The sequence below is a fragment of the Choloepus didactylus genome, chromosome 4 (genome assembly GCF_015220235.1).
Source record: "Choloepus didactylus isolate mChoDid1 chromosome 4, mChoDid1.pri, whole genome shotgun sequence".
Classification (NCBI taxonomy): domain Eukaryota; kingdom Metazoa; phylum Chordata; class Mammalia; order Pilosa; family Megalonychidae; genus Choloepus; species Choloepus didactylus.
Genome location: NC_051310.1, coordinates 104,918,853 through 104,941,985, shown reverse-complemented (window position 1 = coordinate 104,941,985; position 23,133 = coordinate 104,918,853). Strand labels below are relative to the sequence as shown.

The 23,133-nt window shown below is 36.1% G+C and overlaps 1 long non-coding RNA gene across 1 annotated transcript in view; it reads right to left on the bottom strand.

Moving 5' to 3' along the window:
* Positions 1–23,133, bottom strand: part of LOC119531802 — a 118,311-nt gene that overhangs the window by 40,033 nt on the left and 55,145 nt on the right. The gene's annotated exons all lie outside the window — the stretch shown is intronic.

Sequence of the window (23,133 nt, the reverse complement as noted above, 5' to 3'; positions counted from 1 at the left end):
AGAATGGAAAATGAAAGCATAAAAGAAAGAATGGGGAAAAAAATTGAAAAAATTGAAACGGACCTCAGGGATATGATAGATAATATAAAACGTCCGAATATAAGACTCATGGGTGTTACAGAAGGGGAAGAAAAGGGTAAAGGTCTAGGAAGAGTATTCAAAGAAATTGTTAGGGAAAACTTCCAAAATCTTCTAAAGAACATGAATACACAAATCATAAATGCTCAGCGAACTCCAAATAGAATAAATCCAAATAAACCCACTCCGAGACATTTTCTGATCACACTGTCAAACACGGAAGAGAAGGAGCAAGTTCTGAAAGCAGCAAGAGAAAAGCAATTCACCACATACAAAGGAAACAGCATAAGACTAAGTAGTGACTACACAGCAGCCACCATGGAGGCGAGAAGGCAGTGGCACGATATGTTTAAAATTCTGAGTGAGAAAAATTTCCAACCAAGAATACTTTATCCAGCAAAGTTCTCCTTCAAATTTGAGGTAGAGCTTAAATTATTCACAGACAAACAAATGCTGAGAGAATTTGCTAACAAGAGACCTGCCCTACTGGAGATACTAAAGGGAGCCCTACAGACAGAGAAACAAAGAAAGGACAGAGAGACTTGGAGAAAGGTTCAGTACTAAAGAGATTCGGTACAGGTACAATAAAGGATATTAATAGAGAGAGGGGAAAAATATATATGACAAACATAAACTAAAGGATAAGATGGCTGATTCAAGAAATGCCTTCACGGTTATAATGTTGAATGTAAATGGATTAAACTCCCCAATTAAAAGATATAGATTCGCAGAATGGATCAAAAAAAAATGAACCATCAATATGTTGTATACAAGAGACTCATCTTAGACACAGAGACACAAAGAAATTGAAAGTGAAAGGATGGAAAAAAATATTTCATGCAAGCTACAGCCAAAAGAAAGCAGGTGTAGCAATATTAATCTCAGATAAAATAGACTTTAAATGCAGGGATGTTTTGAGAGACAAAGAAGGCCACTACATACTAATAAAAGGGGCAATTCAACAAGAAGAAATAACAATCATAAATGTCTATGCACCCAATCAAGGTGCCACAAAATGCTTGAGAGAAACACTGGCAAAACTAAAGGAAGCAATTGATGTTTCCACAATAATTGTTGGAGACTTCAACACATCACACTCTCCTATAGATAGATCAACCAGACAGAGGACCAATAAGGAAATTGAAAACCTAAACAATCTGATAAATGAATTAGATTTAACAGACATATACAGAACATTACATCCCAAATCACCAGGATACACATACTTTTCTAGTGCTCATGGAACTTTCTCCAGAATAGATCATATGCTGGGACATAAAACAAGCCTCAATAAATTTAAAAAGAATGAAATTATTCAAAGCACATTCTCTGACCACAATGGAATACAATTAGAAGTCAATAACCATCAGAGACTTAGAAAATTCACAAATACCTGGAGGTTAAACAACACACTCCTAAACAGTCAGTGGGTTAAAGAAGAAATAGCAAGAGAAATTGCTAAATATATAGAGACGAATGAAAATGAGAACACAACATACCACAACCTGTGGGATGCAGCAAAAGCAGTGCTGAGGGGGAAATTTATAGCACTAAACGCATATATTAAAAAGGAAGAAAGAGCCAAAATCAAAGAACTAATGGATCAACTGAAGAAGCTAGAAAGTGAACAGCAAACCAATCCTAAACCAAGTAGAAGAAAAGAAAGAACAAGGATTAAAGCAGAAATAAATGACATAGAGAACAAAAAAACAATAGAGAGGATAAATATCACCAAAAGTTGGTTCTTTGAGAAGATCAACAAGATTGACAAGCCCCTAGCTAGACTGACAAAATCAAAAAGAGAGAAGACCTACATAAACAAAATAATGAATGAAAAAGGTGACATAACTGCAGATCCTGAAGAAATTAAAAAAATTATAAGAGGATACTATGAACAACTGTATGGCAACAAACTGGATAACGTAGAGGAAATGGACAATTTCCTGGAAACATATGAACAACCTAGACTGACCAGAGAAGAAACAGAAGACCTCAATCAACCCATCACAAGCAAAGAGATCAAATCAGTCATCAGAAATCTTCCCACAAATAAATGCCCAGGGCCAGATGGCTTCACAGGGGAATTCTACCAAACTTTCCAGAAAGAATTGACACCAATCTTACTCAAACTCTTTCAAAACATTGAAGAAAATGGAACACTACCTAACTCATTTTATGAAGCTAACATCCATCTAATACCAAAACCAGGCAAAGATGCTACAAAAAAGGAAAACTACTGGCCAATCTCCCTAATGAATATAGATGCAAAAATCCTCAACAAAATACTTGCAAATCGAATCCAAAGACACATTAAAAAAATCATACACCATGACCAAGTGGGGTTCATTCCAGGCATGCAAGGATGGTTCAACATAAGAAAATCAATCAATGTATTACAACTCATTAACAATTCGAAAGGGAAAAATCAAATGATCATCTCAATAGATGCTGAAAAAGCATTTGACAAAATCCAACATCCATTTTTGATAAAAACACTTCAAAAGGTAGGAATTGAAGGAAACTTCCTCAATATGATAAAGAGCATATATGAAAAACTCACAGCCAGCATAGTACTCAATGGTGAGAGACTGAAAGCCTTCCCTCTAAGATCAGGAACAAGACAAGGATGTCCGCTGTCACCACTGTTATTCAACATTGTGCTGGAAGCGCTAGCCAGGGCAATCCGGCAAGACAAAGAAATAAAAGGCATCCAAATTGGAAAAGAAGAAGTAAAACTGTCATTGTTTGCAGATGATATGATCTTATATCTGGAAAACTATGAGAAACCGACCATACAGCTACTAGAGCTAATAAACAAATTTAGCAAAGTAGCGGGATACAAGATTAATGCACATAAGTCAGTAATGTTTCTATATGCTAGAAATGAACAAACTGAAGAGACACTCAAAAAAAAGATACCATTTTCAATAGCAACTAAAAAAAATCAAGTACCTAGGAATAAACTTAACCAAAGATGTAAAAGACCTATACAAAGAAAACTACGTAACTGTACTAAAAGAAATAGAAGGGGACCTTGAAAGATGGAAAAATATTCCATGTTCATGGATAGGAAGACTAAATGTCATTAAGATGTCAATTCTACCCAAACTCATCTACAGATTCAATGCAATCCCAATCAAAATTCCAACAACCTACTTTGCAGACTTGGAAAAGCTAGTTGTCAAATTTATTTGGAAAGGGAAGATGCCTCAGATTGCTGAAGACACTCTAAAAAAGAAAAACCAAGTGGGAGGACTTACACTCCCTGACTTTGAAGCTTATTATAAAGCCACAGTTGTCAAAACAGCATGGTACTGGCACAAAGATAGACATATAGATCAATGGAGTCGAATTGAGAATTCAGAGATAGACCCTCAGATCTATGGCCGACTGGTCTTTGATAAGGCCCCCAAAGTCACTGAACTGAGTCATAATGGTCTTTTCAACAAATGGGGCTGGGAGAGTTGGATATCCATATCCAAAAGAATGAAAGAGGACCCCTACCTCACACCCTACACAAAAATTAACTCAAAATGGATGAAAGATCTCAATATAAAAGAAAGTACCATAAAACTCCTAGAAGATAATGTAGGAAAACATCTTCAAGACCTTGTATTAGGTGGCCACTTCCTAGACTTTACACCCAAAGCACAAGCAACAAAAGAAAAAATAGACAAATGGGAACTCCTCAAGCTTAGAAGCTTCTGCACCTCAAAGGAATCTCTCAAAAAGGTAAAGAGGCAGCCAACTCAATGGGAAAAAATTTTTGGAAACCATGTATCTGACAAAAGACTGATATCTTGCATATATAAAGAAATCCTACAACTCAATGACAATAGTACAGACAGCCCAATTATAAAATGGGCAAAAGGTATGAAAAGACAGTTCTCTGAAGAGGAAATACAAATGGCCAAGAAACACATGAAAAAATGTTCAGCTTCACTAGCTATTAGAGAGATGCAAATTAAGACCACAATGAGATACCATCTAACACCGATCAGAGTGGCTGCCATTAAACAAACAGGAAACTACAAATGCTGGAGGGGACGTGGAGAAATTGGAACTCTTATTCATTGTTGGTGGGACTGTATAATGGTTCAGCCACTCTGGAAGTCAGTCTGGCAGTTCCTTAAAAAACTAGATATAGATTTACCATTCGATCCAGCGATTGCACTTCTCGGTACATACCCGGAATATCGGAAAGCAGTGACACAAACAGATATCTGCACGCCAATGTTCATAGCAGCATTATTCACAATTGCCAAGAGATGGAAACAACCCAAATGTCCTTCAACAGATGAGTGGATAAATAAAATGTGGTATATACACACGATGGAATACTACACGGCAGTAAGAAGGAACGATCTCGTGAAACATATGACAACATGGATGAATCTTGAAGACATAATGCTGAGCGAAATAATCCAGGCACAAAAAGAGAAATATTATATGCTACCACTAATGTGAACTTTGAAAAATGTAAAACAAATGGTTTATAATGTAGAATGTAGGGGAACTAGCAATAGAGAGCAATTAAGGAAGGGGGAACAATAATCCAAGAAGAACAGATAAGCTATTTAACATTCTGGGGATGCCTAAGAATGAGTATGGTCTGTTAATTTCTGATGGATACAGTAGGAACAAGTTCACAGAAATGTTGCTATATTAGGTAACTTTCTTGGGGTGAAGTAGGAACAGGTTGGAAGTAAAGCAGTTATCTTAGGTTAGTTGTCTTTTTCTTACTCCCTTGTTATGGTCCCTTTGAAATGTTCTTTTATTGTATTTTTTTTTTAATTTTTTTTTCATACAGTTGATTTAAAAAAGAAAAAAAAGTAAAAAAAAAAAAAAACAAAAAACAAGGAAAAAATTATGTAGTGCCCCCTTGAGGAGCCTGTGAAGAATGCAGGGGTATTGGCCTACCCCACCTCAATGGTTGCTAACATGACCACAGACATAGGGGACTGGTGGTTTGATGGGTTGAGCCCTCTACCATAGGTTTTACCCTTGGGAAGGCGGTTGCTGCAAAGGAGAGGCTAGGCCTCCCTATAATTGTGCCTAAGAGCCTCCTCCTGAATGCCTCTTTGTTGCTCAGATGTGGCCCTCTCTCTCTAGCTAAGCCAACTTAAAAGGTGAAATCACTGCCCTCCCCCTACGTGGGATCGGACACCCAGGGGAGTGAATCTCCCTGGCAACGTGGAATATGATTCCCGGGGAGGAATGTAGACCTGGCATCGTGGGACGGAGAACATCTTCTTGACCAAAAGGGGGATGTGAAAGGAAATGAAATAAGCTTCAGTAGCAGAGAGAGTCCAAAAGGAGCCGAGAGGTCACTCTGGTGGGCACTCTTACACACACTTTAGACAACCCTTTTTAGGTTCTAAAGAATTGGGGTAGCTGGTGGTGGATACCTGAAACTATCAAACTACAACCCAGAACCCATGAATCTCAAAGACCATTGTATAAAAATGTAGCTTATGAGGGGTGACGATGGGATTGGGAAAGCCATAAGGACCACACTCCACTTTGTCTAGTTTATGGATGGATGAGTAGAAAAATAGGGGAAGGAAACAAACAAACAAACAGACAAAGGTACCCAGTGTTCTTTTTTACTTCAATTGCTCTTTTTCACTTTAATTATTATTCTTGTTATTTTTGTGTGTGTGCTAATGAAGGTGTCAGGGAGTGATTTAGGTGATGAATGTACACCTATGTAATGGTACTGTGAACAATCGAATGTATGATTTGTTTTGTATGACTGCGTGGTATGTGAATATATCTCAATAAAATGAAGATAAAAAAACACTAGAGGCACACAACAGCAGATTTGAAGAGGCAGAAGAAAGGATCAGGGAGCTAGACAATAAAGCATCCAAATTCAAACAGACAAAAGAAGAGATACAGAAAAGAATGGAAAAATTTGAGCAGGTTCTCAAGGAAATGATTGACAACACAAAGCACACAAACATATGTACCATGGTGTCCCAGAAGAAAAAGAGAAGGGAAAATGGCCAGAAAGAATATTTGAGGAAATAATGGCCAAAAATTTCCCAACCCTTGTAAAAGACATAAATATGCATACCCATGTAGCGCAACATAATCCAAACAGAATAAATCTGAACAGACCCACTCCAAAACACATACTAATCACACTGTCAAATGCCAAAGACAGAGAATTCTGAAAGTAGCAAGAGAAAAGCAATTCACCACATATAAGGAAATCCAAATAAGACTAAGTTCTAATTTTTTGTAAGATACCATGGAGGCAAAGAAGCAGTGGCAAATTATATTTAAGATACTGAAAGAGACAAACTGCCAGCCAAGAATTCTCTATCCAGCAAAGCTGTCCTTCAAAACTGAGGGGGAGTTTAAAATATTCACAGAAAAACAGGAGGTGAGAGAGTTTGTTAACAAGAGATCTGCCCTACAAGAATTACTAAAGGGAGTTCTGGCAGGCTGAAAAGAAATGACGAGAGAGGCTTCGAGGAGAGCATAGAAATGAAGATTATCAGTAAGGATAACTAAAAGGATAAAAAGAGAGAAAAATAGATATGATAAATAAAAGTCAAAGGATACAATAGTTGAAGTATTGCCTTTACAATAGTAATACTGGATGTTAATGAATTAAATTTCCCAATCAAAAGACATAGATTGGCAGAAAGGATAAAAAATATATATAATCCATCTGTATGCTATTTACAAGAAATTCATTTTAGACTGGAAAATAAAAATAGGTTGAAAGTGAAAGGCTGGAAAAAGATATTCCATGCAAGCAATAACAGCAAAAAAGCTGGGGTAGCTATATTAAATCAGACAAAATAGGTTTTAAAGGCAAAAATGGTATGAGACAAAGAAGGATATTATATATTAATAAAAGGGGCAATTCACCAAGAAGAAATAACAATCATAAATATCTATGCACCTAATCAAGATGTCCCAAAGTACATAGGCAAACACTGGCAAAACTGATTGAAGTAATGAACATCTCTGAAGTAATGAACATCTCCAAAATAATAATGGGAAACTTCAACACACCACTCTCATCAATAGATAGAACATCTAAACAGAGGATCAAGAAGGAAACAGAGAACCTAAAAAATATGATATATGAACCAGACCTAACACACATATACAGAACATTGCACCCCAAAACTGCATGATATACATTCTTCTCAAGTGCTCATGGATCATTCTCTAGTTTAGTCCACATATTGGGGCACAAAGCAAGTCTTAATAAATCTTTAAAAATAGAAATTATACAAAGAATTTTCTCTGATCATAGTAGGATGAAGCTGAAAATCAAAACAGCCAGAGACCTGGGAATTTCACAAATATATGGAGGTAAACAATTCACTCTTAAACAATCAGTGGGTCAAAGAAGAAATTGCAAGAGAAATCAGTATATATCTCTAGATGAATGAAAACAAGAATACAACATATCAAAATTTATGGGATACAGTGAAGGCAGGGCTAAGAGGGAAATTTATAGCCCTAAATGTCTATAGTAAAAAGGAAGACAAGAGCTAAAATCAAACGCCTAACTGAACACCTGGAGAAACTAGAAAAAGAACAGAAAACTAATCCTAAAGTGAGCAGAAGAAAAGAAATAACAAAGATTAGAGCATAAATAAATAAAATTAGGACAACAAAAAAAGAGAGAATCAAAAATACCAAAACTTGGTTCTTTGAGATCATAAAATTCACAAAACCTTAGCTAGAGTGACAAAGAGAGAGAAGATGCAAATGAATAAAATCAGAAATGGGGGGATATTACCACAGACCCCATAGAAATAAAAAGAACATAACAGGACACTATGCCAACTGCATGCCAACAAATTAGACAACCTAGCTGAAACAGACAATTTCTTACAAACACACTAACAACCTACACTGACTCGAGAAGAAACAGAAGACCTCAACAAACCAATTACAAGGAAAGAGATTGAATCAGTCTTCAAAAACCTCCGAGAACAAGAAAAGCTCAGGACCAGATGGCTTCACAGAATTCTACCAACATTCCAATAAGAATTAATACCAATCCTTCTAAACTCTTCCAAAACATTGAAAAGGAGGGAACACTACCTAACTCACACTATGAGGCCAACATTATCCTAATACCAAAGCCTGATAAAGATACTACAAGAAAGGAAAATTAGACCAATCTCTCTAATGAATATATTGCAAAAATTCTCAACCAACATAATCCAACAGCACATCAAAAGAATTATACACCATGATGAAGTGGGTTTTATTCCATGTAAGCAAGGGTGGTTAAACACAAGAAAATCAATTTATGTAACACACTACATTAACAAATTAAAAGGGGAAAACCACATGATCATTCCAATCGACACAGAAAAGTCATTTGACAAAATCCAGCATCCTTTCTTGGTAAAGACACTTTGAAAGATAGGGATCAAAGGAAACTTCCTCAACATGAGAAAGGACATACATGAAAAACCCACTGCTAACATTGTATTCAATGGTGAGAGACTGAAAGCTTTCCCTCTAAGATCAGGAACAAGACAAGGAGGCCCATTGTCACCGCTGTTATTTAACATTGTGCTAGAAGTTCTAGTTAGAGGAATTAGGCAAGAAAAAAAAAAAAAAGCACCCATTAGAAAGGAAGAAGTAAAACTTGCACTATTTGCAGATGACATGATCCTATATTTATATAGTCCTAAAAAAACTATGACAAAGCCACTAGAGCTAGTAAATGAGTTCAAAAAGGTGGCAGAATACAAGATCAACATACAAAAATTAGGAGTGTCTCTATACGTTAGTAATGAACTATCTGAGGAAGAAATCAATGACAAATTCCATACAACAGCAACTAAAAGAAGCAAATACCTAGGAATAAACTTAATCAAGGAGACTCATATTCAGAAAACTACAAAACATTGCTAAACAAATTCAAAGGAGATCTAAATAAATGGAAGGACATTGTGCTCATGGATTGGAAGACTACGTATCATCAAGATATCAGTCCTACCTAAAGCAATTTATAGATTCAATGCAATCCCAATCAAAATTCCAACAACCTTCTTTGCAGAGATGGAAAAACCAATCATCAAATTTATATGGAAGGTTAAGGGGCCTCAAATGGCCAAGAACATCTTGAAAAAGAAGAATGAAGTCAGAGGTCTCATGCTTCCTGACTGTGAAGCATATTACAAAGCTGCAGTGGTCAAAACAGTATGGTACCAGCAAGAAGCTAGACATATAAATATGTTATTTCATGAACTAGAACAAATTTACATCACTATTACAAGGAGTTAATAATAGAGTTGTATATGGGGAAAATGTACCTATTGCAAACTATGGACTATAGTGAACAGTAATATTTTAAAATTCTTTCACCAACAGTTAACAATTGTACCACCAATACTAGGGGTCAACAATAAGGGTGGTGTAAGGGGTATGGATGTTTTTTTATTTTTATTTTTATTTTTATTTTTTTGGAGTAATTAAAATGTTCTAAAATTGATTGCGGTGATGAATGCACAAATTTGTGATGACACTGTGAGCCACTGATTGTATACTTTGGATGCATTGTACAGTGTTTGAATATATCTCAATAAAACTGCTTAAAAATAAAGGAGAATTTAAGGCATTTACAGATAAACAAAAGCTGAAAGAGTTCATCACCAAAGTACATATGCTGAAAGAAATGTTAAAGGGAGTCCTTCAGGCTAAAATAAAAGGACACTAGAGAGTAACTCTAAGCCATAAGAAATAAAGAACATTGGTAAAGGTTTAACTACATAGGTGAATGTAAAATCCTGTATTATTGTCCTTTTGGTTTGTAACTGCTTACCTCCCACCCATTTGACTTGGGCAAATATTTAAAATAGTATTTAAAATCTATGTTATTATGCATACAATGTATAAAGATGTAATCTGAAACAATAAAAACAGAAAGGGGGAGGGACGCAGAGATACATAGGCATAGAGAACTCATACTACTAAAACCAGGTTAGTACTAGCAGAACTAGGTTGTTAGTTTAAGATGTGTATTATAATAATTACAAAGGTAATCACTAAGAAAACTAAAAATATAGAGAAAAGGAAAGAAGGGAATCAAAAGAGTACAATACAAAAAAGCTACTAAATACAAAAAGGCAATAATGGAGTAATTGAAAAACAAAAAACAATGGCTATATAGCAGAAGTAAATTCTTCCCTCTCAATTGTTAGGTTACATGTCAATGAATTAAACTCCCCTATTAAAAGGCAGAGACTGGTAAGTTGGATGAAAAAGCACGATCCATCTATATGCTGTCTACAAGAGACTCACTTTAGGTACAAAGACAAAATGAGACTGAAAATGAAAGGGTGGAAAAAGATATTCTATGCAAACAGTAATCCAAAGAGAGCTGGAGTGGCTATATTATTGTCAGAAAAAGTGGACATTAAGTCAAAAAAGATAAGACACAAAGAAGGTTTTTATATATTGATAAAAGGTTCAATCCAGGCAGAAGATATAATGATTATGAACATATATGCACATAATAACAGTCCCAAAACACATGAAGAAAATTACAGAAATGAAGAGAGAAATAGATAGTTGTATAATAATAGTTGGAAACTTAAAAACGCCACTTTCAATAATTGATAAAATATTTAAACCAGAGATCAATAAGGAAACAGAGGCCTTGAACTATTACCTAATTAGACCTAATGGACATATGTAGAACACTGCACCCGACAACAGCAAAATAAACATTCTTCTCAAGTACACACAGTTCATTTTCCAGGATAGATCATATATTAGGCTACAAAAATTTCTTATTAAATTTTAAAATATTGAAATCATACAAGTATCTTCTTGGACCATGATGGAATAAAGGTAGAAATCAGTAACCACAGGAAATGTGAAAAATTTATAAATATGTTGAAATTAAATAGCACTATTAAACAAACAATGGATCAAAGAAGGGAATTAGGAAATATCTTGAGATAAGCGTAAAGAAAACACAACATACCAAAACTCATCAAATGCAGTGAAGAAAGTGCTCAGAGGGAAATTTATAGCTCTAAATCCCCACATTAAAAAAAAGGGGGGGGGGATGGAATGTTTTAGGTCTCTCTCTCTCTCTCTCTCTCTTTCTCTCTCTCTCTCTAAGGAAAATGTCCAAAAAATGATTCTAGTGATGAATGCAAAACTATATGATGAATGCAAAACTATATAATGGTACTGTGAACAGCTGATTATGCACTGTGGATGACTGTAGGGTATGTGAATATCTCTTAATAAGACTATTTAAAAAAAGAACAAGGGTATAATAATTCCTGCTACCTCAACAACAGGGAAAAAAGGAAAAAAATGGCGTAAACTGGAAGCAATCTAAATGTTCACCATAGTAACTATCCATCTATATAATAGAATAACCACACTGCCATTAAAAAGTGCTAACACTATAGAAAAAAATTAAATTATGTAAACTTACTAATAAATTATATTAAAAACAACAATAAAAAAACAAATCAATAACCTAATTTCAAAATGAGAAAAGCAAACTGAATCCACAGTTAGAAGGAAGGAAATGAAAATAATAAAGACTAGAGCAGAGACTAATGAAATAGAAAAACAAAAGAATCAACAACAAAAAAACAGAAGCTTTTTTTTTAGATCAATGAAATTGACAAACCTTCAGCCAGACTAACAAAGAAAAAGAGAGAAAGGACACCAATAACTGAAATCAGGATTGAAATGGAGACATTACTACCAACCTTTCAGAAATAAAAAGCATTGTAGAAAGGTAGTATAAACAATTATATGCCCACAAATTAGAAAACCTAGATGAAATGAATAAATTCCTAGAAATTTATAAATTACATAATTGGCTACAAGAAGAAATAGAAAATCAAAACAGATCTATAGCAAGTAAAGAGATTGAATCAGTAATCAAAAACCTCCTAACAAATAAAAGTTCAGGACCACATGGTTTCACTGGTGAATTTTACCAAATATTAAAAGAAGATTTAATAGCACTCTTTCTCAAATTCTTCCTAGAAATAGAAGAAGAGGGGACACTTCCTAATTAATTCTATGAGGCCAGCGTTACCCTGATACCAAAGCCAGATAAAGAAAAAAACAGATAAAGATGGCATAAGAAAAGAAAATTACAGACCAATAGCCCTCATGAAAATAGATGCAAAAATCCTCAACAAAACACTTGCATACAAAACCCAAGAGTATATTAAAAGGGTTATGCACCCATGACCAAGTGGAATTTATTCAAGGAATGCAAAGATAGTTCAACATAAGAAAATCAATCAATGCGACACACTCTATTAATAGAATGAAGGAAATAATACCATATGATCATCTCAACAGATGCAGAAAGGGCAGTTGACAGAATCCAACAAACTTTCATGATAAAGGCATGCAGCAACCTAGGAATCAATAAGACCTTTCTCAACATGATAAAGGGCATTTATGAAAAACCTACAGCAAATACACCCAATGGTGAAAAGCTGAAAGCTTTCTCACTAAGATCAGGAACAAGACATGGATGCCCACTGTCACCACTGTTAGTCAACACTGTACTGGAAGTTCTAGCCGGAGCAATCAGGCAAAGGAAAGAAATAAAAGGCATTCAAATTGGAAAGAAAGCAATAAAACTATTCCTATTCACAGAAGACATTATCCAATATATAGAAAATCCCAGAGCATCTAGAAGAAAGCTATGACTAGTAACAAATAATACACAAAGTTGCAGGATACAAGATAAACACATATAAGGCAGTTGGGTTTCTGTACACCAGTAATAAACAATCTGAAACGGAAATGAAACTATTCTACTTAAAATAACATCTAAAAGGATAAATGACCTAGGAATAGATTTTTTTTTAATTCATTTTATTGAGATATATTCACATACCATGCAGTCATACAAAACAAAGTGTACATTTGATTGTTCACAGTACTATAACATAGTTGTGCATTCATCACCAAAATCAATCCCTGACACCTTCATTAGCACACACACCAAAATAACAAGAATAATAATTAAAGTGAAAAAGAGCAATTAAAGTAAAAAAGAACACTGGGTGCCTTTGTTTGTTTGTTTGCTTGTTTCCTTCCCCCATTTTTCTACTCATCCATCCATAAACTAGACAAAGGGGAATGTGGTCCATATGGCTTTCCCAATCACACTGTCACCCCTCATAAGCTACATTTTTATACAATCGTCTTCAAGATTCATGGGTTCTGGGTTGTAGTTTGTTAGTTTTAGGTATTTACTGCTAGCTACTCCAATTCACCAGAACCTAAAAAGTGTTGTCTATATTGTGCGTATGAGTACCCACCAGAGTGACCTCTTGGCTCTTTCTGGAATCTTTCTGCCACTGAAGCTTATTTCATTTCCTTTCACATCCCCCTTTTGGTCAAGAAGATGTTCTCCATCCCATTATGCCAGGTCTACATTCCTCCCCAGGAGACCTATTCCACATTGCCAGGGAGATTCACTCCCCTGGGTGTCTGATCCCACGTAGGGGGGAAGGCAGTGATTTCACCTTTCAAGTTGGCTTAGCTAGAGAGAGAGGGCCACATCTGAGCAACAAAGAGGTATTCGGGAGGAGGCTCTTAGGCACTATTATAGGGAGGCTTAGCCTCTCCTAGGAATAGATTTAACCAAGGAAGTGAAAGCCTCATCCACTGAAAATTATAAAACATTCCTGAAAGAAATAATGTCTAAATGGAAAGACATTCTGTGTTAATGGATTGGATTATTTAATATTATTAAGATTTCAATACTGCCTGAAGTAATCGGCAAATACATTGCAATCCCTATAAAAATTCTAGCAGCTTTTTTTGCAGAAATGGAAAAACTGATCCTCACATTCATATGGAATTGCAAGGGGCCCCAAATAGCCAAAACCATCTTGAAAAAGAACAAAGTTGGAGGACTCACAGTTCCTGATTTCAAAACTTACCAGAAAGCTACAGTAACTAAAACAGTGTGGTATTGGCATAAGGATGGACATACAGAATAATGGAGTAGACATAAGAGTACAATGGTTTTTGGCTAGTTGGTTTTTGACAAGGGTGGAAAAGAACAGTCTCTTCAACAAATGATGCTGGGAAAACTAGATTTTCACATGTAAAAGAATGAATTTGTGCCCCTACCATAAGGAAAAATAAATTCAAAATGGATCAATGATCCAGATATAAGAGATAATACTGTAAAACCCTTAGAAGAAAACATAGGGAAATATCTTCAGGAACTTGTAGTAGGTAATGGATTTTTAGATTTTATACCAAAACCACAAACACCAAAAGAAAAAATAGATGGAACAGACCTCATCAAAATTTAAAACTTTTGTGCATCCAAAGGACATCATCAAGAAAGTGAAAAAGACAACCTATAGAATGAAAGAAAATATTTGGAAACCATATATCTGATAAGGGTGTAATAAGCTGAATGTATAAAGAACAACTACAAACTCAACAACAAAAAGGCAAACAACTCATTTTGAAAATGGGCCAAGGATTTAAAAAGACATTTCTCCAAAGAAGATATTCAAAGGGCCAAAAAGCATATGAAAAGATACTTAGAAATGCAAATTAAGACTACACTGAGAAGTCAACAGTAGTCCCCAAAACCCTAAAGAATACCTGGATTCCTATCAGAGACTATTAAGGTTTCACTTGCTAAATTTATTCTTCAGAAACTTAAATCCTCCAGGGAACTCCTATGCCAGATAAGTCCCAAAACCCAGAGGAAATAGCTTCTTCAAAAACATCAACCAGATGTGTTCCTTTTCCCTGTAATTTCAATACCCCTTTTTAACATGAACAAGTTATGGTGGTCACTGCCTAATCATCTCTGAAGATTGGGAAAGTAATTAAACTAGAGGAAGGGGTAGCAACAGACAAGATTGTTTTTAACAAAGGATTATGAATACTGAATCTCTATATAATTTTCTTCTTCTTAATTGCTAGGATATTAGAATAGCTAGAAGGAGAGAATTGAAATGGTGGAATGGTAACCCAAAGCATTCTTTGAAATTTTTTCTATAGCTACTTGTTAAATTGTAATTTAAAAGTTACCTTTTGGTATTTAAGTTATATTTCACAATAAGGAAGTAAATGAAATTATGGTATGGTAACTCATAACATTTTTTGAAATTTCCTATATAACCATTTGTTAAAGCATACTTTGAAAGATATTACCTTTTTGCATATATGTTATATTTCACAATAAAGAAATAACCAGGACTGTGGAACTGTGACCCATAACATTCTTTGAAATTTGCTCTGTAACTACTTGCTAAATTGTACTTGGAAGTTATCACTCTTAAGTATATATGTTATATTCTATAATAAAAAATGTGATATAAAGAAACAACAATAAAACTACAATAAAAAATATGATATTAAAAAAAACTATCACTTTACACCCAACAGAATGGCTATTAAAAAAAAAAAACAGAAAATAGCAAGTGTTGGTGAGGATGTGGAGAAACAGGAAAACTGGTAGGTTGTTAGAAGGAATGTAAAATGGTGTAATTGCTGTGGAAAACAGTTTAGCCATTCCTCAGAGAGATAAAAAGGAATATCATATGACTCAGCAAATCCACTCCTAGATATATACCCGAAAGAATTGAAAGCAGTGACTAGAACAGATATTTTCACACTGATTTTCACAGCAACATTATTCACAATTGCCAAAACATGGAAGCAACCCAAGTGTCCATCAACAGATGAAAGGGTAAAAAAATGTTGTATTTAAATACAATGGAATATTATTCAACTATAAGCAGAAGCAAATCAAAATCATGACATACCATTTCACACCCACTAGAATGGCTACTATTTTAAAAGAAACAGAAAATTACAATTACCCAGCAATCCCACTTCTAGGTCAACACCCAAAAGAATTGGAAGCAGGGGCTCAGATAGATATCTGCACACTGATGTTCACAATACATTATTATCAAAGGCCAAAAAGTGGGAGCATCCCAAGTGCCTATCAAACAATGAATAAACAAAATGTGGTGTTTACATACAATGGAAATTTGGCCATTAAAATAAATGGACTTCTGAAAATGTGTCAACAAGGATGAATCTTGAAAACACCATGTTGGATGGAATAAGCCATATACAAAAGGTTAAATATTACATGATCTCACTAACATGAAAAATTAAACCCACAGAGTCAGAAACTAGAATATAAGTTACCAGGGGCTGGGTTGGGGGTACAGAATGGGAAGTTAAGGCTTAAATTGTACAGAGTTTCTCTTTGGAGTGATGGAAAATTTTGGTAATGGATGGCGGTGGTGGCAGAACAACATTGTGAATGCAGTTAACAGCAGTGAAATACATATTTGAATGTGGTTTAATGGGGAAATTTTAGGTTGTTTATATCTTACTAGAATAAAAATATTTTTAAAAACATAGGATTGTACAAACAGTGAACCCTATTGTAAAAGACGGAATTGTATAGTAGTATAAACATAAAATTTTTCTTTCATGAATTGTAATAAATGTACCACACAAATGCATGGTGTTAATAATAGGGTGATATATGGGAAGTCTGAATTTTATGCATGATTTTTCTGTAAATCTACACCTTATCCAATTAAAAAAAAGTGAAGTGCTGGTATATGATAAAACAGGGATGAACTATGAAATCATAATATTGAGTGAAATAAACCAGATACAAGAGGACAAACATTGTATGATTTCTGTTATATGAAATACTTAGAATATAGAAAATCATAGAGATAGAAAGCAGAACAGCAGTTACAAGGGTTGGGTGCCTGGCAGAATGGGGAATTATTGCTTAGTAGGTATGCATTTCAGTTGGGATAGTGAAATGAAATTGAAAACACAAAATATCAAAATTTTGTGGGATGCAGCTAAAGTGGTCCTTAAAGGGATATTTATAACATTAAATGAAAATATTAAAAAGGGAAAAAGGGGAAAGGGTTCAAATCAATGATTTAAGCTTCTACCATAAGAAATTAAAAAAGAAAGTTTAGCCCCAAAGCAGAATGAAGACAGTAATAAAGATGAAGCAGAATTCAATAAAATCAAACCCAAAAAGCAATGGAGAAAAATCAAGAAACCAATAACTGGTTCTTTGAATGGAGTAATAAAAGTGATAAAATTCTAGCAGACTTGTCAAGAAAAAAAAAAGATGAGGAACAAATTATAATATCAAGAATGGAAAGGGGGGTGACATCATCAACATGGCAATGTAAACAGCTACTGAAAACTTCTCTCCAGAGAGTCAATGAACAAAAAGGGGCAATTCTGAATTGTTTGAAACTCTGGAGGAGGATACAGACTGGAGAAGGACCCTACAGATGCCAAACTGAAGAAAGAAAAGAAATAACAGGTAGGACTCTTCCCTTCTAGACCAGCCAGTCCTCACCCCTCCTCTCCCCCTCACTTGGTCTCAGTGTGGGAAAGTCACAGAATCAGCAGACAGGACCCCTCCCCACCACAGACACAGACTACAAAATCTCCCACGGCAGTGAGACGTACCCCAAACATTTGAAGACTGGGACAGGGGAGGACATCTCAGGCCCAGGTCAGTGAGGGACAAAGAGACTGAGAAAACATGGACAGACACTGTGTTTCCAGCCCTGTGTCTGAAAACCCAGCAGGCAGCTGTTTCCTTGCCTGGGGGACGGCTGGAGTACTGGGTCAGCTGAGGGAGTACTCTGCCACAGTGGAGTCCCACATTGAGTCAGATTTTGCTGGCAAAGGGAGGGCATAGGAATCTTGCAGTTTCAGCTCACCTATGAAGACGCAGTCTGTGCTCAGAAGCAAAGCAGCTTCTGAGGTCAATTAAGCTAAAGAACAGTGCTGGAAGGTGCTAGGGAAGTGAACAAGTTTGAAAAAGATGCTCCAGACCCCTTCTTAAGATGACAGGAGCTGGTCTACATGCCCTGTATGGAAACCCAGCCCTGTTTTGGCTGAGAAATATGGAAGACCTAACTTTTAAAGCAGGGCTCTAAAACAACCCAGTTCTTGCTTGTTGCTGACAGGGCAATGCTGAAATGAGACACAGACACAAAGTTAAGATTTAAGGGAGCAGGGGACCTGGGAGCAAAGTAAGAAGACACCAGCCACGTGCCTTCCTGTCTAACAGAGGTTTTTGGACACCATCGGCCATCCTTCAGTGAAGATACCCTTTGTTGATGCCTTACCTTGGACACTTCATGGCCTTAAGACTGTAACTTTGTAACCAAATAACCCCTCTTTATAAAAGCCAACCCATTTCTGGTGTTTTGCAAAAAGGCAGCATTAGCAAACCACAACAGCAACCAACAGGAAAACCCTAGAAAAAGAAAGAAACAACCTCCATAATAATCAAGAAAATCAGACGTCTAGACAGCAAAAAATCACAAGCCATACCAGGAAACAAGACATGGCCCAGACAAGGGAACAAAGTAACATCACAACTGAGATTCATGAGTTGAAACAATTAAAGATGTTCAAACAAATCTTCTAAATCAAATCAATGAGTTGGAAGAAAATGTGACAAAACAGATGAAGGATATAAAGAAGACACCAGGTGACCATAAGGAAGAATTCATAAACTTGAAAAAACAAATGGCAGAACTTATGGAAATGAAAGGCACAATAGAAGAGATGAAAAACGCAATGGAGAAATACAACAGCAGACTTGGAAAGGCAGAAGAAAGATCAGTGAACTAGAAGACAGGACATCTGAAATCCTGTACACAAAAAAAACAGGGAAAAGAATGGAAAAATAGATGAGCAGGGTTTCAGGGAACTGAATGAAAACACAAAGTGCAAAAATATACATGTTATAGGGAAGAGAAGTGAAAAGGGGCAGAAAGAATGTTAGAGGAAATAGTCAATGAAAATTTCCCAACTCTTATGAAAGACATAAAATTACAAGTCCAGGAAGCACAGCATACCCCAAACAGAATTGATACAAATAGACCTACTACAGGACACTAATCAGATTGTCCAATGCCAAAGACAAAAGGAGAATTCTGAAAGCAGCAAGAGAAAAGCAATCTATCACATGTAAGGGAAGCTCAATAAGACTAAGTATGAATCTCCCAGCAGAAACCATGGAGGCAAGAAAGCAGTGGTAAGATATATTCAAGATACTGATTGGGATTAAATGTACAAATATAAGAATGTCTTTACATGAGGAGAACAAATGAATGTCAACTTTGCAAGGTGTTGAAAATGGAATGGTATCGGGGGAAAAATACAATCAATACAAACCAGAGTCTATAGTTAACAGCAACATTGCAATGTGCTTCTGCTAATTGTAACAAAGGCAATATACCAAGGCTAAATGACTATAAGAGGGGGATACAATGGAAAGGTAAGAGACCTTGGCATTGGTGTTGCCTGAACTTTTTATTTTTTTTCTTTTCTTTGTTTTAGTCATCATTTTTTTATTTTTTCTTTTTTTTCCTCTTCCTTTCTTTGTGGAAGAAATGGAAATGTCCTTATATAGATTGTGGTGGTGAATGCATAGCTATTTGATTATATAGGAATGGTGTTTTAAAACTTCAACTTCTGTGAGAGACCAAAGGAAGAGATGTTTATGTGGTGCAAAATCTATATTTTCTGTAGCATACTATATAATTGAATAAACTGGCCATACAAGTTCAAACACCATAATTACATAGAACTTTGAATAAGGAGTGAGATCTGGTTGGCTTGTACAGGTTAGTGTGGAGCCCTGATATACCCAGAGTAATTTGGGCAGAGAAATAAAAATGTATTTGCAAAGCTTCCTTGAGGGACTGGGGGAAAATGTGGAAATATTAAACTTCCCCACCTGGGGAATTACCAATATTCTCACAAGCATTGGTGATTACCAGTTTAGAAGGCTAAGCCTTTGATCTTGGGGCTTGCCTTTATAGAGCTTGTTATTACAAAGGAGAGGCTAAGCCTACTTATAATTGTGCCTAAGAGTCAAACCCAGAAAACCTCTTTTATTGCTCAGATATGGTCTCTATCTCTAAGCCAACTCTGCAGGTAAACTCACTACCCTCCCCACTACATGGGATGTGATTTTCAAGGATGTAAATCTCCCTGGAAATGTGGGACATGACTACTGGGGATGAACCTGGACCTGGCATCAAGGGATTGAGAAAGCCTTCTTGACCAAAAGTAGGAAAATAAATGAAACAAAATAAACTTTCAGTGGCTGAGAGATTTCAGATGGAATCAAGAGGAAATTCTGGAGGTTATTCTCATACATTATATAGATATCCCTTTTTAGTTTTTAGTGTATTGGAACAGTTAGAAGGAAGTACTTGAAACTGTTGAACTGCAACAGTAGTCTTGATTCTTTAAGAAGATAGTATAACTATATAGCTTACACTGTGTGACCATGTGATTGTGAAAACCTTGTGGCTCACATTCTCTTTATCCAGTATATGGATAGATGAGTAGAAAAATGGGCACAAAAAGTAAATGAATGATAGGGAAGTATGGGGGATGGGATGTTTTGGGTGTTCTTTTTTACTTTAATTTTTATTCTTATTCTTATTTTTTGTTGTGTGTGTGTGTGTGGTAAAGAAAATGTTCAAAAATCAATTGTGAATGCACAACTATATAATGGTACTGTGAACAATTGTACACTTTGGATGATTGTATGGTATGTGAATATATCTCAATAAAATTGGATTTAAAAAATATAAAAAAAGATATACAAAAAAAAAAAAAAAAAAGGAAGAGGGGACCTGACTACAGTTTCTATAGACATTAGAAAAAATAAGAGAATACTCTGAAGAACTTTGTGCCAATAAATTTGACAACTCAGATGACATAGAAAAATCCTTGAGAGAGATAAACTACCAAATGTCACTCAAAAAGAAACCTGAGTAACTCTGTATCTATTTTTAACTAAATTTGTAATTAAAAACCTCCCAACAAAGAAAACTCAGATGACTTCTACGGTAATTTCTTCCAAACATTTAAGGAAGAAGTAAAAACATTTCTACACAAATTTTTCTAGAAAATAGAAGAGAGAACACAACCCAAATAACTTATGAAGGCATATTTGTTTGATACCAAAATCAGACAAAGATATTATAAGAAAAAAAACCAACTGACATATTTATAATGAGCATAGACTGAAACCTCCTTAATGGATTATTATCAAATCAAACCCAGCAATACACAAAAGGAATAATAAATCATGACCAAAAGGGGTTTATTCCAGGAATACAAGATTAGTTTAAGATATGAAAAATCAATCAATGTAGAAATTTGTGGGAAGATGGAGGATGAGGTAGTTCCAAGAATCAGCCCCTCTATCAGAACAACTGTTAAACAGGCAGGAACTGTCTGCATCAACTATGTCAAAACTCCAGAGTCCAGTAGAACACTGTGCAGCATCCAGAGAAGAGTGGGAGCAAGAGGCTGATAAACTGTGGTAAACATCAGCAAACTGCTCTCTCCACACAGTGGTTACCATCCCCCATCCCCCACTCTTGCAGCAGGCAGCCGGGGGTCCAGCTCCTAGTGTGGCTTGCTGGTGCCAGAGAAAGATATAAAATCATATTTCCCCAAGATCTGGGGGATTGGGAGTGGGGAGAATACACTGCCCAACCGCTCATCACTGCTTTTGATTAGCTACTTTGGATTGCTGGGGACACAGCTCTGAGGGTGGCCTTTGTTCCCACCAGCTCTGGAAAAGCAGTGGAGGAAACCTAAGAAGGTACACTTCCTCAGAACTGTGGAAGCCAGATGAAGGGCTGAATTTTCTGGGCCGAGCCAAGAAGTACACCTTTGAGAAGCTATGGAAGAAGCTCCCTGGTTCCCTTCCTGACCCCTCCCTGATCCCCTCCCCAGGGCAGTTTGGAGCCACTGATGTCCCCTTTGTGGGTCCCTGGGCTTGTTCAGCTGGGAAAGACTGACTTGGGAAACCTCTCTGGCATGCATCCCCTTCCAGAGATTGCCCTCCAGTCAAAGGCATTGAGACAATGAAAGCAGTGTAAGAAACAATTGACGTGGGGAGTCTGGAGCAAAGGTTTATCTGCTTTAAGTCCTGCAATGGAAGAAATGAGGGAGTGAGGTCTGTCTCCTGGGAAATAGAGGGGGCACTCAAACTCCTGTAAATAGGGGAATTCCTAAGGCCACTAGCAAGCACAAGCCCAGGACAAGACACAGGCACAGAAAAGACAGGGAGGACCCTGTACTTTTCATTCACCTTGGGCTGACCGTCCTCATAAAGGGCTGAACTCTGAAGGAGAGTAATAGCCAATACAAAGTCAATTTGCAAAAATGTTATAAGGGGTTTCTTGCTTAGATTTGCTTGGTTTTGTTAGCACCTGACACTCAAGAAAATCTCTATCATGTCCCTAGTTGTAAACAAACTTGAGAAACAGGCATCTGAGGCAATAAATCCCAGAATTAACATTTTAATATTTTAAATGTACAGTGTGCAAAAAAATTTACATGACAAACAAACAGGAAATGATGGCCCATCCAAAGGATAAAAATCCTGGAAGCATCAGTGAAGACCAGACTGTGGACGTAGCAAAGACTTTAAAAACATGGTCTTCAATATGGTCAGAGAAATAAAGTAAAGTACAAAGAAAGAACAAAAGGATATCAGGAAAACAATGAATGAACAGTAGGAGAAACTCAATAAAGAAATTGACATTTTTAAAAGGAACCAATCAGAACTACAGGAGTTTAAGACCACAATAACAAAAATGAAAAATTCCCAGAAGGGTTTCAATAGCAGATTGACACACGCAGAAGAAAGAAACAATGAACCTGAAGAAAAGGCAATTGAAATGAATCACACTGAGGAGCAGAAAGAACAAAAAGTACATAAAAAGTGAAAATAGACTAAGAGACCTCTGGGATACCACCAAGTGTACCAATATATGCATTATGGGAGTCCCAGAAGGAGAAGAAAGACAGACAGGGGCAGAAGGACTATTCAAAGGAATAATGACAGAAAACTTCCCAAATTTACCAAAAGACGTGATTATGGACACCCAAGAGGCCCAGAGAACACCAAACAGGATTAACTTGAAGACGAATATGCCCCATCACATACAGATCAGACCATCAAATACAAAGAGC